Here is a 16,785-nt window from a genome sequence, read left to right as displayed (position 1 = left end):
GCTCCTTTCTGTAACAATCTGTTCATAGTAAGAGCCGAAATCAAGGGAATCCGAGATCTGGAACCCTTCCCGTAGAATTTCCACTCGTCTGTCATCTCGGGTCTGAATCTGACAATCTTGTGGAAACAATCCACGGTAGCTCTGTACTTTGTTAGCATGTCAATACCGACTATACAATCAAAATCAGCTAGACCCAACACTATACAATCTAGGTCAATCTCATGCCCTTCAAACTGTAGAATGCAATGTCTAACCGTAGTTACAGATATTAATCCACTTCCCAACGGAGAATTTATAGACACCACATCTAACAAAGACTCAACAGGCAATGAATGCAACAATGCAAATCGTTCTGATATGAATGTATGCGATGCACCTGTATCTATCAAGATATAAGCAGGATAACCATAAAGAGAACAGTTACCTGCTATAACATCATCCGGTGCATCTTGTGCTTGCTCCTCTGTCAATGCAAACACTTGGGCTTGTTGCCTCGGAGGTTGAGTCACAGTCTGACTACCTCGGCCTCTGGGTGGAGTCGGTGCTGGTGGAGGCTGAAAAGAGTGAACCGATGATGCCTGTCGCTCAAACTGAGGTACGGAACCGGATACTCTTCCACTCTGGCCTTGCTGTACACCTCTCTGTGGACAGACTTTTGCAAAATGCCCCGGTTGCCTACAAATGTTACATCGGCCTGTAACTCCTTGGCATTGTTCAGTCGCATGCCTACCTCCACAATTATTACAATATACACCTGAAGTCCTTGAACTTTGATCAAAACCAGTCTGTCTTGATCCACTGGAGCTCGACGAACTGCTCCCAGGTCGCTTAAATTGTTTCCCCTTCGCCTTCAGCTGTTCTTTTCTGCCACTGCTACTACCGCCACTTTCGAATCGAGGAGGAGGAACTTGGGATGGAGGTAGTGGCGGTCTCGGACTCGGTGCAACATAAGGAGCACTCCGCTGCCTCAACAATCCTGCTTCTGCACCCTTGGCCCGATTCAATGCATCCGAGAAATTATCGGGTCTCCCAGTATTGACCAACGTAAAGATATCTGGATTCAGGCCATTTATGAATTGGTCCGCCATGGCCTCGTCATTACCTGAAACATGGGGTGCAAAACGAAGCAAAGAAGAGAATTTGGCAACGTACTCCTCAATGTTCAATGGCCCTTGCCTCAGGTTTGCGAATTCAGCGCCTTTATCTTTACGGTAGGATACAGGGAAGAATCGCTGGTAGAACTCTGTCTTGAATACCTTCCAAGAAATTTCGGTACCACGTTGCTCTAAAGCTCTCCTAATGTTCAACCACCAATTCTTTGCTATATCTTGCAATTGATGGCCAATTAGCTTGATCCTCTTCTCATCACTGTACTCCAAAGAGTCGAATAGCATCTCAATGTCCTCAAGCCAGCTTTCGCACTCGATGGCATTCTCGGTACCTTTTAATGTGCGAGGTCGAAAGGATTGGAATCGCTTCAGCAACGTCTCCATAGGGGTTGCCGTAACATCCATAGGATCTCCGGATGTGCTCCCCTGTTCGGGCGCTGCTGGTCGTAGAGGAACTGCTGCTCTTCTAGGCGGCATATCTAATAATCCAAATGATTAGTATACAAGATATACAACTGTCTCAGCCATCCTCTAGTCAGTTACCTCTGGTCTAGAATCGGTTCTGATTCAGTTTATCACATGCTGAAAGAAATCAAACACAAACAACATGTAATAAAGAAAGCAATAAACATGCTAGCACATCATCAAGCAAGGAAAAAGACTCGATCTACCCCGCTCATTCTATCCTATCTCAGTCTAAAGGAACTATCAGCTCTGATACCACCTGTTGTGGGGACCCGGGCTCTAATTCTTTTTCTTGGGATTAAATGGATTGTTAATAAAAACGTGGGTCAATTTTTCGCTTTTTACATTAAGTCTAATGTAAACAAACCAGCATGAGTTCTTATTTAAATACAACATACAAACATCAAATACATGTTTTACTCTGTATGTTCTCCCTAACCAGTAATAAAAGACAATACATAACAAAAGACAACTACTGGTCCATCTGCTACGCCCGTGATCTCCACGCTAACACGATCATCTCTGTCTCGACCCAGATCCTGCCCCACCTGTTGTTATGCACACATACAGACATAACAACAGCCGGAAAACCGGTGAGAACAAATCCCAGTATAAACATGTATACATGCAGTAAAACAATCTAAAACATGAAACATGCTGATATGAATGTCATTCATATATAATCATGAAATGCGAGCCTAATCATGTCTAGATGCGACTCGACTAAAACTCTAGGGATCCCGTTGTGAATAAGACGTCGCTGGCTGTCACCTACCCTACCAATCGAGGTGCTGTACGTCTTATTCCTAGATTTCGGCCTGATCTGTATCCGCGTCTACAATAGGGGCGGTGATCTTCCCCTAAGCTGAGATATCGCCGAACATCTAGTAGTCTGCCTGATCTCCAGACTGCCCTATCTTAATGCATGAATACAAAATCTGTAAACAAGCATAATCATTCTAATGCAATGTCCCATGATCTGTAAACACCGCATAGTAAGATTTGCATACAAGTTCTATAAACAAATCAATATACAACTCATAATCATATCAAGGTATAAACAATAAAATAAGTATGTGATTTTGGTTGGGAAACTCAAAGGTGATCTCATTTGAGTCGTGATTCCCCAAACAAAACATGTACTATACCTTTCGTCGTAGAATCGCTGTCACGATCGCCAATACGTATCTGAAATGGAAATGTGGATACGCACTCTATCAATTTCTAATCTAAATCAGCACATAACCAAGTCACTACGTGATCTCAATAATATTTCAATTGTACTATCGCCATATTAAACAATCTATATCAATTCCCCCCAATTTATTACTGATAATGGTATAAATCTGGTACCAATACCTAGTCAATTTAATTCTAAAATTCATAACAATTCTATACGATGTCCGTTCTTAAATCCGTTTGTAATTATACGATGTCTAATATGTCAGAAACAACATATATGAATCATATCTGATTCCTACAACATCATAATTTCAAGACATGCCAAAACATAGTAAAACTTACGTCCACGCGTAGCCTACAACAATAGGAACACGGTACCGAAGTCGGATTTCAAATCTAACGGACGGATTGCAAGATGTGAGCGTAAGGATTTCCAAAGCTTCTCGGAGCTTTTTCCTTTCTGATTTCTTATCAATTTCTGAGGGATTAACGTTATATATATTACCCCTTGCATGCAAAGCTACGTGTCACATTCTTGCCCATTCTGGTTTGGCGCTCGGGCGGTTGAAACTTACCGCCCGGGCGCGAGCTCGGCGCTCGGGCGGTAAAAATCTACCGCCCGGGCGCGGAAGGTTCTGCCCGCGGTGTTTGGTTTTGGCGCTCGGGCGGTCATAAAGTACCGCCCGGGCGCCACACCTTCTGCCCGAACGTACTCTCCTTGTGCATTGGCGCTCGAGCGGTCACTTTCTACCGCTCGGGCGCCACTAGTTCTGTCCGAAACTCATGAAATTTATATTCTTTGTCCAATCTGATCTCGTAGTGGCCCGTTTACAATTATATCTATTTAATTTACTACTCTCATAGCAAATTGCGATAATCAAATCCTCAGGCATTACACGAGTTAAGTGGGCTGGGAGGATGTGCAGGGTTCAGGGTCTTGTGCAAGGATCATGGCTCGGTCAGGGGGCTATGGGCTGGGCTAGGTTAGGTCCTTAGGGTCTTAGGAGGGTGTTTGAGGGGATGGTTCAAGGGTTGGCTTGGTGGTTGGGTCCCTAGCAGAAAAAAACTGGAGTACACTTGCTGTGCAAACTCACACATGCAGCTGTTGGAGGGCAGGGGTCTTGCTGTGGCTTTGGGCTCTGGTTCAGGGCTTGGGCTGGCCTGGGCTTGGTCTGGGCATGGTCCAGGGAGGGTTAGGTTTGTGAGGGGTCAAGTGTTTAATGCTGGGATGTAAGGCTTGAGATTTATTAGTCTTCATTGACAAAATACTCGGAAAATATGAGTATGCATGATATAGGGCTTGAGATTTGATTTATTAATCTTCATTAATATGAGACTCGGAAGATGTGAGAATTCATGACATGAAATTAGAGTTTTAAGTATAAGACAGACCGCACCCGCGCTTAGTAAAAGAGTGCACCTGCAGTTATAAAATGTGAAATTATGAAGACAAGTCCGAGGGGACACCGCACCCGCGGTGCTAGGAGAGACCGCACCCGCGGTCGATGTCCAGTAGGGTAGGAAATTTTATTCGAAGCAAGACCGCACCCGCGGTGCGAGAAGGACCGCACCCGCGGTGGTGTGAACGCACCCGCGGTCTGATATGTACCGCACCCGCGGTCGTCGGATTTTTGAAAATGAAAAGCATGCCGAAGCATGAGCGCACCTGCGCTAAAGAACCCACCGCACCCACGGTGCTGCATGCGAGAAATCCACCTTCGATTTTTATGATGACACATGGCATATATATATATATATATATATATATAATAGCACCGAATCCTCATTGTTGAGTGCTCCAACAGATCAGAAACGAGAGAGAAGGGAGTTCCAAGCTTTCATTTCAACTTCATCGCTTGGGTTTGTAAGAATTATTCATCCAAACTTTAATCCAAGCATAGATTCTTGTTTCTCTTGACAAGGGCTATCAAAGGATGTAAGTTTCCTTAAATTCCAGCATGGTTTGAAGTTTTGGTGTTAAATAAATTCTGATATAATTATGAATATGTGTTCTTATGATTATTGTGAACATATATTCGCTATCGGATCGAGAAATGATATGTTATGCTATTATTATGAGATTCAAACTTGTATGAGCTAAGATAATGCAGATTTTAAGAGTATGATGCATAGATGAGGTTGATTGTGTATTATTGAGATTTGACATTGATATATGTTGAGAGTTGGATTGATCGGTATATCGAGAATCCGCCGTTATGCTGTCAAATTGTATCATAATCGATTACTGAAATGTATATGTGTTAATTTGAGTTAGAAATTGATAGAAGATATATCAACATTGTCATTTCAGATTTGGATTGACAGATTTGATACAGACTTGAGACTTCGATTTCTTCCAACGACAAGAAGGTATAATTCATGTGATTGTAGGGAAGACACGACTCGAATCAGATTTGATTAGAGTTTCCCAACAAAATCACATACTAGATTTATTAATGTATCTTTTTATATGTTTTGGATTTGTTTATAGATTTATATTCAAATCTATTGATATGATCATGCTTTGTCTATAGATTTATATTCAAGCATTGAGATAGGAGAGTCATTGACAGATTTGTCAAAAATAGACGTTCGGTGTATCGACGCATAGGAGCAGACTTCCTCCGATTGTAGACATTCGATACAGACACGACCGAAGTCTAGGAGTAAGACGTACAGTTACCCCGATTGGGAGGGTAGGTAACAGACAGTGACGTCTTATTCACCCCGGGATCCCTAGAGTAGAGTCTAGACATGATTTGCATCAGATTGCATGCTGTTATAGATTGGTGTCATAGATTATGGAACCTAAGACTTGCATACATGCATGACTTTATGCTTTGTGATTTTATTTTGTATATGCATGTATACATGTTTTATACTGGGATTTGTTCTCACCGGAGTTTCCGGCTGTTGTTATGTCTATATGTGTGCATAACAACATGTGGGGCAGGATCGGGGTCACGACAGAGATGAGATCGAGTTAGAGTGGTGACTTCGGGCGCAGAGGACTGGTAGTGGTGTTTATTAGACTTGTACTACTTGTAGACTGTAGTTTGTATTAAACACTAGTTGTTTAAATGTACTAGAACAAAACATGTATTTATGTTTGTTGTACTTAAATAAAGAAAGATCTTATGCTTGTTTATATACATTTGATTTAATGTTAAAAAGCAAAAAAATTTGACCCACATTTTCTCACAGATCCATTTAATCCCAGATAGAATTTGATTTAGAGCCCGGGTCCCCACAACAGGTGGTATCAGAGCCGTAGGTTCTGTAGACTGGGATAGAATAAAATGAGCGGGGTAGATCGAGTCATCTTCCTTGCTTTTGATGTGCTAGCATGATTTATTGCTTTCCCTATTATGTGTTGTATTGTATCTGAGTTGATTTACAGCATATAATTGTCAAGACTGAATCAGAACCGATTCTGGATCAGAGGTATATGATCAGAAGAGGGCTGAGACAGCTTATATAGCCTGTTTACTAACCTGTTTGAATACCATATATGCCGCCTAGAAGGATACGGCAACCAGCTGCAGGACAAGTGCCAGAACAGGGGAGTACGTCAGGTACTCAGATGGACGTAACCGCTACCCCGATGGAGACTCTGTTGAAGCGGTTTCAGTTGTTCCGACCCCCGACTTTGAAAGGCACTGAGAATGCAGCGGATTGCGAAAGCTGGCTGGATGATATAGAAATGTTATTTGAATCATTTGCCTATTCAGATTAACGTTGAGTGAAGCTGATCGGACATCAATTGCAAGAAGTGGCCAAGAGTTGGTGGCTTACAGCGAAACGAGCCCTAGAACATCGAGGTATTGATATTACTTGGAAAGTTTTTAAAGATGAATTTTATCAACGTTTCTTTCCAATATCATACCGAAAAGACAAAGGGGCAGAGTTCGCCAAATTTAAGACAGGGGCAATGGAACATCGAGGAGTATGTTGCCAAATTCTCTTCCTTGCTTCGATTTGCACCACTTGTAGCAGGGAATGACGAGGCAGTTGCTGATCAGTTCATAAACGGCTTGAATCCGGATATCTTCACCTTGGTGAACACGGGGCGACCTAACACCTTTTCTGAGGCGCTGAACCGAGCAAAGGGAGCAGAGGCTGGTTTGATCAGACAGCGAGGAGCTTCCTATAGTGTTCAGGGTCAGAGACCGATGCCACCGCCCGCCGCACAGTTTCCACTACCTCCTCCTCGATTTGATAGTGGAAGCAGTAGTAGTGGGAAGAAGGATTTTCTGAATGCCAAGGATAAGCAGTTCAAGAGAGCAGGGAGCAGTTCGTCGAGCTCCAGCGGATCCCGACAGAGAGGTCAGGGTCAGAGTTCAGAGTATATTGGTGTTTATTGCAGTTCTTGTGGTGGTAGGCATGCCACTGAGCAGTGTCAGGGAGTGATGGGCAGATGTAATTATTGCAGACAGCCGGGACACTTCGCCAGAGTTTGTCCCCAAAAAGGTGCCCAGAGATTTCAGAGTGCAGGGTCATCAGCTTCAGTAGCTCAGCCCGAGAGGCAAGCTTCGTCTGTCCATTCCTTCCAGCCCACGCCTACACAGTCCCAGCCTAGAGCCAGAGGTGGCCAGACAGTGAGCCAACCTCCCAGACAACAGGCTCAGGTGTTTGCATTGACAGAGGAGCAGGCACAGGATGCGCCAGATGACGTGATTGCAGGTAACTGTTTTCTTTGCGGTTATCCTGCATATGTATTGATAGATACAGGTGCATCACATACATTTATATAAGAACGTTTTGCATTGTTGCATTCCTTGCCTGTCGAGTCAATGTCTACTGTAGTATCTATCTCTTCTCCGTTGGGAAGTGGTTTGATATCTGTGACTTCAGTTAGACACTGCATACTACAGTTTGAGGGACATGAGATTGATTTAGAATGTTTTGTACTTGGTTTATCTGATTTTGATTGCATTGTCGGGATTGACATGTTGACTAAGTACAGAGCTACCGTAGATTGTTTCCACAAGATTGTCAGATTCAGACCTGAGATGACAAAGGAGTGGAAATTCTACGACAAGGGTTCCAGATCTCGGATTCCATTAGTGTCTGCTCTGACTATGAGTAGATTGTTACAGAAAGGAGCAGAAGGGTTCCTTATTTATTCTGTAGACCTTCAGAAATCAAGCTCGGTATTGGCATATTTGCCAGTAGTACGGGAATTTGCAGATGTGTTTCCGGATGAGATTCCAGGGCTACCTCCAGCTCGAGAGGTTGATTTCAGCCTAGATCTTATGCCTGGTACTGTTCCGATATCGAGAGCTCCTTATCGAATGGCACCGATAGAGTTGAAAGAGTTGAAAGCACAGTTAGAAGATCTTCTGGCCAAGGGATACATTAGACCGAGTGTGTCTCCTTGGGGTGCTCCGGTGCTATTTGTACGAAAGAAAGATGGATCAATGAGATTGTGTATAGACTACCGGCAATTGATCAAGGCAACGATAAAGAACAAGTATCCTTTGCCTAGAATCGACGATTTATTTGATCAGTTGCAGGGATCATCTATTTATTCCAAGATTGATTTGCGATCGGGATATCATCAACTCATAGTTCGAGACGTTGATATACCGAAGACAGCATATCGGACCAGGTATGGACACTACGAGTTTGTTGTCATGCATTTTGGGTTAAAAAATGCTCCAGCGGTATTTATGAGTTTGATGAATCGTATATTCCAAAGATATTTAGATGAGTTTGTGATTGTTTTTATTGATGATATCTTGGTGTACTCTAAGAATTTAAATGAGCATGCCAATCATTTGAGAATTGTGTTGCAAACACTGAGAAATGAGAGATTATATGTTAAATTGTCAAAGTGTGAGTTTTGGCCGAGACAGGTGGTCTTCTTGGGTCATATCATATCTGGAGATGGTATATCTGTAGATCCGAATAAAGTTGAAGCTGTGATCAGTTGGCCTAGACCGACTTCTGTGCCAGAGATACGCAGTTTCATGGGTCTGGCAAGATACTATCGTAGATTCATTCAAGATTTCTCCAGTATTGCGAAACCGATTACCCAGTTGACATAGAAGAATACGCCATTTGTGTGGTCTGAAGAATGTGAGACTAGTTTTCTAGAGCTGAAGAAGAGGCTGACCAGTGCACCTGTCTTGATGATTCCTTCAGGTACGGCATGCGTGGTTGCTGAAAAATAAGACACGTTTCCAGATTTGCATGCAGTATATATATATATATATATATATATATATGTATATATATATATATATATATCAGAATAACACGTGAATTACCTCCGAAATTCAGAAAGAGGCGAGGCTTTTGAGAGAAAAATCCTTACGCCTTTTAGAGTTGCGATTGTGAAAGATCCGTCCATCAGAATTCAAATCTGAACTCAGTATCGTGTTCCTCTTGACTCAAGCTACACAAGGACGTAAGTTTTGTTACGTTTTGAGATGTTTTGAAAATATGATGTTGCTAGAATCGAATATGATTCAGATATGATGTTTCTGCTACCGTAGATATTATAGAATTGAAGTCAGATTAAAGAACAGACTGTTTATGTAATTGTTATGATTTTTAAAAGATATTGACTGAGATTCTATATCAAAATTGTTTAAAAGATATTGACTGAGATTCTATATCAAAATTGTGTTAGTATTCAGAGTATGAATTATGTTGACACAGATTATGAGTTCCAGCATTATATTTGTGATGTTCAGATTGACGGGGTTATTCAAATGGTATTATTATGTCGTCGAAACATCAGTTGATTTAGATTGATCAGATTCAGTATTGATTTAGATTGATCAGATTCAGTATTGATTTAGATTGATCAGATATGATACTGATTGAGATTCATGGTTATACTGTTGATTTTGATCAGATTGTATACCGATTTGAGTATTGATCAGAACAGATTCTGAACTGAGATATATACTGATATTGTATTTATGTGATTTGTCATTATCAGATTGATATGGACAGATTTGACTTCGAGACTTCGTCTTCGTCAGACCGGGACGACAAAGGTATAATTCATGTGATATTCGGGAAGACACAACTAAAATAAGATCCTATTTGAGTTTCCCAACAAAATCACATACTAGATTATTATTATATTCTGATATGAATATGCTTTGTTTATATGATGATATGCTACTGCTTTGTTTATAGATTGATACGCATTGCATTTAAGATAGGGAGTCTTGACAGAACAGTCAAACTTCTAGACGTTCGGTGGTATCACAACGTAGGAGAAGATCAGTCTCCTATTGTAGATGTTGATATAGATCAGACCGAAGTCTAGGAATAAGACGTACCGTCACCCCGATTGGTAGGGTAGGTGATAGATCGTCTTATTCACACCGGGATCCCTAGAGTTAGAGTTGTGTCGAGTCTAGACATGATTTGACTAGAACTGCATGCGTTTATAGATGTGGTTTCATAGACTATGAAACCCATGTTTATTGCTTTCAGTTATGATAGCATGTTTATATGATTTTATTTAAATTGCATGTTTATCTGAATTGAGTTGCATACTTATTTTGATTTGATTTCATAGATTATGAAATCTATTACTTTGGAATATGTTCATGATAGCATGTTTTATGATTTAGATTGTTTCTATACATGCTTACCATGTTTTATACTGGGATTTATTCTCACCGGAGTATCCGGCTGTTGTCTTGTTTTGTATGTGTGCATGACAACAAGTGGGGCAGGATCAGGGTCAAGAAGATGATGAGAGAAGACGAGTTTAGCGTGGTGATTCCGGACAGGAAATGGTGAAAAACTGTGTCGCCATCTTTGGCAGAAGTGGAAGAGATCACATGGCAGATTTTTAAAAGAGAATTTTTGAAACAATACTATCCCGCTGAATTTCGACTACAGAAGTAGGGTGAATTCAAAAACTTCAAACAGGCTCCGGATATGTCAGTGATGAAATACACTTCACGGTTCAACGATCTGGGAACCTATGTCCCAACGATCATGTCGGATGAAACGTTAAAAATGCATCGATTCAAGAAAGGACTCAACAGTCGAATTCAGTCGGCATTGGCAGTATTCAAGCCAAACAGCTTTGCGGATTTGATGGGCGCTGCAATGAGCGCAGAAACTGATATAAAGCGACGTGAGGAAGAGAACGAGAACAAAAGACCGATGGTCAATCAACCTACTCAGAATGGTCCCAAGTTTAAGAAACCAAATTATTCAGGTGGGCCTTCCCAAAGAAGTTCTGGTAATACTGGCATCAGGGAAGGGAAGTGGTGCGACACCTGTAAACAGTATCATAACGGGGAATGTTATCGAAAGTCAGGTGCATGTTTTAAGTGTGGGCAGGTGGGTCATCGAATTAAAGAATGTCCGAAAACAAAGAAAATGGGGCGGGACCCAGAAAGCAAAATGAGAACAAAACAAATGCTAGGGTGTATGCAATCACCCAAGAGGAAGCTGATAACACCAACGAGGTGATAGCAGGTACTATACTACTCCATAGCATACCTGCATATACTTTGTTTGATTGTGGTGCCACACATTCATTTGTGTCTAGAAGATTTGCTAAGAAGCTTAAACTTGAACATGATATTCTTAGTGAACCGTTAAGAGTAGCAACACCTGCCAGCAAAACAATTGAAACACACAAAGTGTGTCGAAACTGTAAAATTTGTATCAGCAATCAAACTTTTGAAGATGAATTAATTCAACTCAATATGGTTGAGTTTGATATCATCCTTGGAATGGACTGGTTAGCCAAAAACTATGCCATAGTAGACTGTCGAAGGAAAGATATTAGACTTCAAACTTCGGCAAAAAGGGAAGTCGTATATCACGGGAAATCCAAAGAAAGAAAATCTCTACTATCGGCTTCACAAGCCTGGAAAGCTATAAAGGGAGGAGAAGAAATTTACCTAGCAGTGATCAATAAAACCAAAGAAGAAGAAGTCCCAAAGTTGGAAGATATTCCAATTGTTCAAGAATTTCCAGACGTTTTCCCCGAGGAACTACCGGGAGAGATACAGATAGGGAAGTAGAATTTGAAATCAATTTGGTCCCTAGTGCTGCACCAATATCAAAGGCGCCATATCGAATGGCTCTAGCTGAATTAAAGGAACTAAAGGAGCAACTGCAGGAATTATTAGACAAGAAGCAGATTCGCCCCAGTGCATCCCCATGGGGAGCCCAAGTGCTTTTTGTAAAGAAAAAGGATGGAAGCATGAGGCTATGTATTGACTACCGGGAATTGAACAAGATCACCATAAAAAATAAGTACCCACTCCCAAGAATAGATGATCTTTTTGATCAGTTAAAGGGAGCCAAGATCTTCTCAAAACTAGATCTGAGATCTGGTTACCATCAGTTGAAGGTCAAAGCGGAAGACATCCCTAAAACTGCTTTTAGGACAAGATATGGACATTACAAATTCAAGGTAATGCCTTTTGGCCTAACAAATGCTCCTGCAGCATTCATGGACCTGATGAATCGGGTATTCAAACCATATCTCGACAAGTTTGTGGATTAAATCCTTGTGTACTCACGAAGTGAAGAAGAACACAAAGAGCATCTGCGTCTCACTTTGCAGACACTTCGAGAAAAGGAACTATATGCCAAATTCAAGAAATGTGAATTTTGATTAAAAAGTGTGGCATTCTTAGGACATATAATTTTTGAATTAGGAGTGTCGGTAGACCATAAGAAGGTAGAGGCAATCCAGGATTGGCCACAACCAAAGACAGTGACTGAAGTCAGGAGTTTTCTAGGTTTAGCAGGCTACTATAGAAAATTTGTGGAAGGATTTTCTTCGATAGCCATTGCACTAACCAAACTTACTCAGAAAAATTCGAAATTTATTTGGAATGAGGAATGTGAAAGAAGCTTTGAAACCCTGAAAACAAAACTCGCATCCACACCAGTACTAGTTCTTCCAGAGGATGGTAAGAATTTCACTGTATACAGTCACGCTTCAAAGGGAGGATTAGGGTGTGTGATTATGCAGGAGGGTCAGGTAATTGCTTATGCCTCACGGCAAATAAAATCATATGAGCAGAATTACCCCACTCATGACTTGGAGTTATCCGCAGTAGTATTTGCACTTAAAATCTGGAGGCACTACCTTTATGGAGTAAAATGCGAAGTTTTTACTGACCACCAGAGCTTCAAGTATATTTTAGCTTAAAAGGAATTAAATGTGAGGCAAATAAGGTGGATGGAACTTCTCAAGGACTATGATCTGTCAATCAATTATCATCCGGGTAAGGCAAATAAGGTTGCAGATGCTTTGAGCCGAAGGAATCCTGGGAAGGTGAACTTATCTTCATTATCGGTACAACCAGGTCTCCGAGAGGACATCAAATTGAAGCAGAGTCAAGACACCTCCATCCTTAAAGTTAAAGAACAATTCCAAGAAGGAAAAGCTCCAGAATTTCAAATTGACGAAAATGGAATACTCTGGATGAAAGGACGATTGTATGTGCCAAACGTCGATAGAATTCGAGAAGAAGTAATAGCCGAGGCACGTAAATCGAGATTTTCAGTACATCCAGGAAGCACCAAAATGTACCGGGATTTGAAAAATAATTACTGGTGGAACGGTATGTACAAAGATGTAGCTTTATTTGTTGCAAAGTGTTTAGTTTGTCAACAAGTCAAGGCGGAACATCAAAGACCTGGGGGACTTTTACAACCATTGGAAATACCGGAGTGGAATTGGGATAATATGTAGATCCCGTAAATCAGACTACGTAGAAGCCATGCATGATTCTAGTATTTAAATTAAAATGATTTTTATTGCATGAGTATTTAAATTCTTTTCTCTAAATTTATTTATTTTACGCAGTAGTTTAATTGTTACCTGTTCAGTTAAATAAGTGAGACCGGACTGGAGATGGAGTATTGAGATAAGTTAATAAAGACTTATTTAAGAAGTGGTAATTTAGAATGTCAGTAAATATAATTTAAAAAGTTGGCATGCATGCAAATTATTAAATTTCTTTGGTATTTTATTAAATTATTTTAAAGCAAAAAATGCATGTTTATTCCATCAATTTATGTTTAGTTATTTTTATGCATTTTATGCATAATTCATGCATGTAGAATTTAATTCATAAAATTTTAAAAGTTCACGCATTAGGATTTCTAGGTGCATTTCACGTTCGAACGAGGATCGGAGACCGAGGAATTTTCAGGAAAATTATTTTTATTTCACGAATTATTTTTATAAATTAAGTTAAAGCATTTTAAGTGTATTTTTGAAAAATGGGAATTTTTGGATATTTCTACCCGCAGATTTTATTTTATTTTTTCGGTACGCAAATTTTATCGAATCGGGGGACTTTTTAATGGTTCGGCTATTATTTTCAAAACCTTTTCAACACAATATATTTTTTGGGAGTGAGTTTGGATTTAATGGGCCCACTTTTGGACTTATTGGGCTTAAATCTTTTTTGAAACTTTTAATTAATAATGGAGAGCCCATTAACCATGTGTTTATTATTTATTAAGCTCCTAAATCACTAATTAACCTAAACCAAAGAGCACACTAGCCGACACCTCCCTCAGCTGCACTTTTCCTCTCGGTTTTAGAAAAAAAAACTCCATCAAGCAAGCCTCGGCGTTCCACTTGTTCTTGCAAGAAAACTTCATACGGGTTCCTCTCATCATCCTTGTTCTCCAATCATCTCCAAGGCACGCTATGTACTTTAATTTTGCATCATACTCATTATATGTATACTGTTATGTGCTTTATTGGTTCTGAATTTGTGGGGACCTGGACGCTAATCATGTTCTTAATCGTCATTGGGACTAAATCAATTATAATAATCAGGGTCTAAATTTTTTTTTTTAAAATGCGGAAGGTATTGGAATCAAACTCCTATACATATCAGTATAAAAGTATAAATCTCAAACATAATACAATAATTTACAACTCAGGTTTAACAACTACTATCAAGTGTTCAAACCCTAGCTCTAATCCAAGTCCGGTATGACCACTCTAATTTCAGTCTGTCTTCATCTCTGTGACCCTGTACCTGTCCCACCTGTTGCCATGCACACATACAAACAAGACAACAGTCGGATAACTCCGGTGAGATATAAATATCTCAGTATAAACAATGTATTACATGCAATCATATAAAACATATATAAAAGCATAAACAAACATCGAAACATGTATTTAATCTGACTACATGAATCAATGACTCGTGATCTAATCTTATCTTATCTCAAATCTAGGGATCCCAATCTAATTTAGACTTTGGTATGCTGTATCGAGTGTCTGAGATAGACGTCGATCTACATCTAAAGCTCTTCGATACACCGTAAGTCTAGAGTCTTATTGTGTAGTGCCCAAATTTATTACACGTATAACCCATGCATTCATTTAATTACTAAATCATTTAAATTAATTTTAAATGAGTTTTAGCGATGCATGATTTATTTAAATGCATTATTTTAAATTATTTATGTTTATGTGATGCACGTTAAAATGTCCTTCGAGTTTCATGCTTCAGGCGATCATTCGAGGCGGGATTGAGGAAAAGACCGGCGACGATTTTGGGAAATTAAAATGTGGTATTTTATTTTATGTTGAGGATGGGTAAATTTATTAAGTTATCAAGTTTTAATATTTTAAAGCATTATTGTGTATTTAGAGATTCAAGAGTTTTAAACTTTTAAAATTGGTGTGTAATTATTTTAATTGTAGAGTTTGATTAAATTAGTGTGTGTTAACTTTTTATTAGTATTTTAAATAGTCTATTTAGCTAGAGTTCTCCTAATTAAAACACACACACGTTACACACACTCACACACACTTACATGTTTTTACACACACTAAACACACACCCTCACCTTACGTTTCAGATTTTATATTTTTAAGAGAGAAAATTCTAGGGTTTTTCTCCCCATAGCAGCCGCCCCCTCCTCTGAACTTTTCCAGCAAGTTTTGTGAGTTTTCTTCATAGAATTTTTGTTGGAAACTTAATTCCGGCGTTTGACAAAAGACTCAACTGAATTCAGCAACTAAAAGCTACCAACTGATCGACTTAACTGAACCAAGCTTAACTGATATTTCAGCATATAATATTTCAGCAGATATTCCCGCCAGTTCATTCTCGCCAACTGATTTGTTATCAGCTGATCTTTCAGCTGTACACGTCATAAAGTGAAAACGACAACCGACAAATAGTACAGTCATCTGCGAACTGGTAGTGGATCGCCGCATTTCAGAATGAGCAGTGTACGAATATCAGAGCGTGTCGACATGGCAAACAACGGTTCGAATATTCAAACATTATTTAATGTTACCGTTACAAGGGAAGCCTATAAATAGTCGAGGATAGCAGCTGAAGAAATATCGATTATTATTCATCTCAGTTTACTTGCTGTTACGCTGCAAAAACACACTCAGAAATCAAAAGCTCACTCTTACCAGTTTCATCAGTAGTTTTCAGACTACATTATCGAGCTAAAGAGAGCACATTGTAATCGTTGATAAAATTATATAAGTTGTGCTAAGATCAGTTACGATCTGTCAAAAGTTGTATACTAAGAGTTTCAGTTTTGGCAAAGTGATAAGTCCATACTGAAGTGGGTCAGTACATTGTTTGTATTTGATCAAAGTCTTTTAGTGAATATCCTATCTTCGTGATAGAAGGGGTGACGTAGGAGTTATTCAAATCTCCGAACATCCAGAAACATATCGTGTTCTCTTTACTTCAGTTTTTCATTTTCAGTTAGATACTCTATCATTCATTCAGTTTATTTTCCGCAACTGCATTTTCAGTTTAACTGATTGTTTTTGATCGTTGGGATATCTGGTTCAGTTTGTAACAAAACTGAACTCTCTTCTTCAAAGAATTTGACAAAATCGAGAAGTGTTTATTCAACCCCCCCTTCTAAACACTCTTAGTCTATTAACCGATCCTATCAAGTGGTATCAGAGCGAGGTTTATCCTATCAAAGACTATCTATACTCAACTTGCTCAATATGTCTTCATTCAACAAGATTCCTATGTTCTCTAGAGAGGATTTCGATGATTGGAAGATC

The sequence above is a fragment of the Primulina eburnea genome, chromosome 18, assembly GCF_022965805.1.
Source record: "Primulina eburnea isolate SZY01 chromosome 18, ASM2296580v1, whole genome shotgun sequence".
In the NCBI taxonomy this organism is placed as follows: Eukaryota; Viridiplantae; Streptophyta; class Magnoliopsida; order Lamiales; family Gesneriaceae; genus Primulina; species Primulina eburnea.
This window is presented reverse-complemented; position numbering follows the sequence as displayed.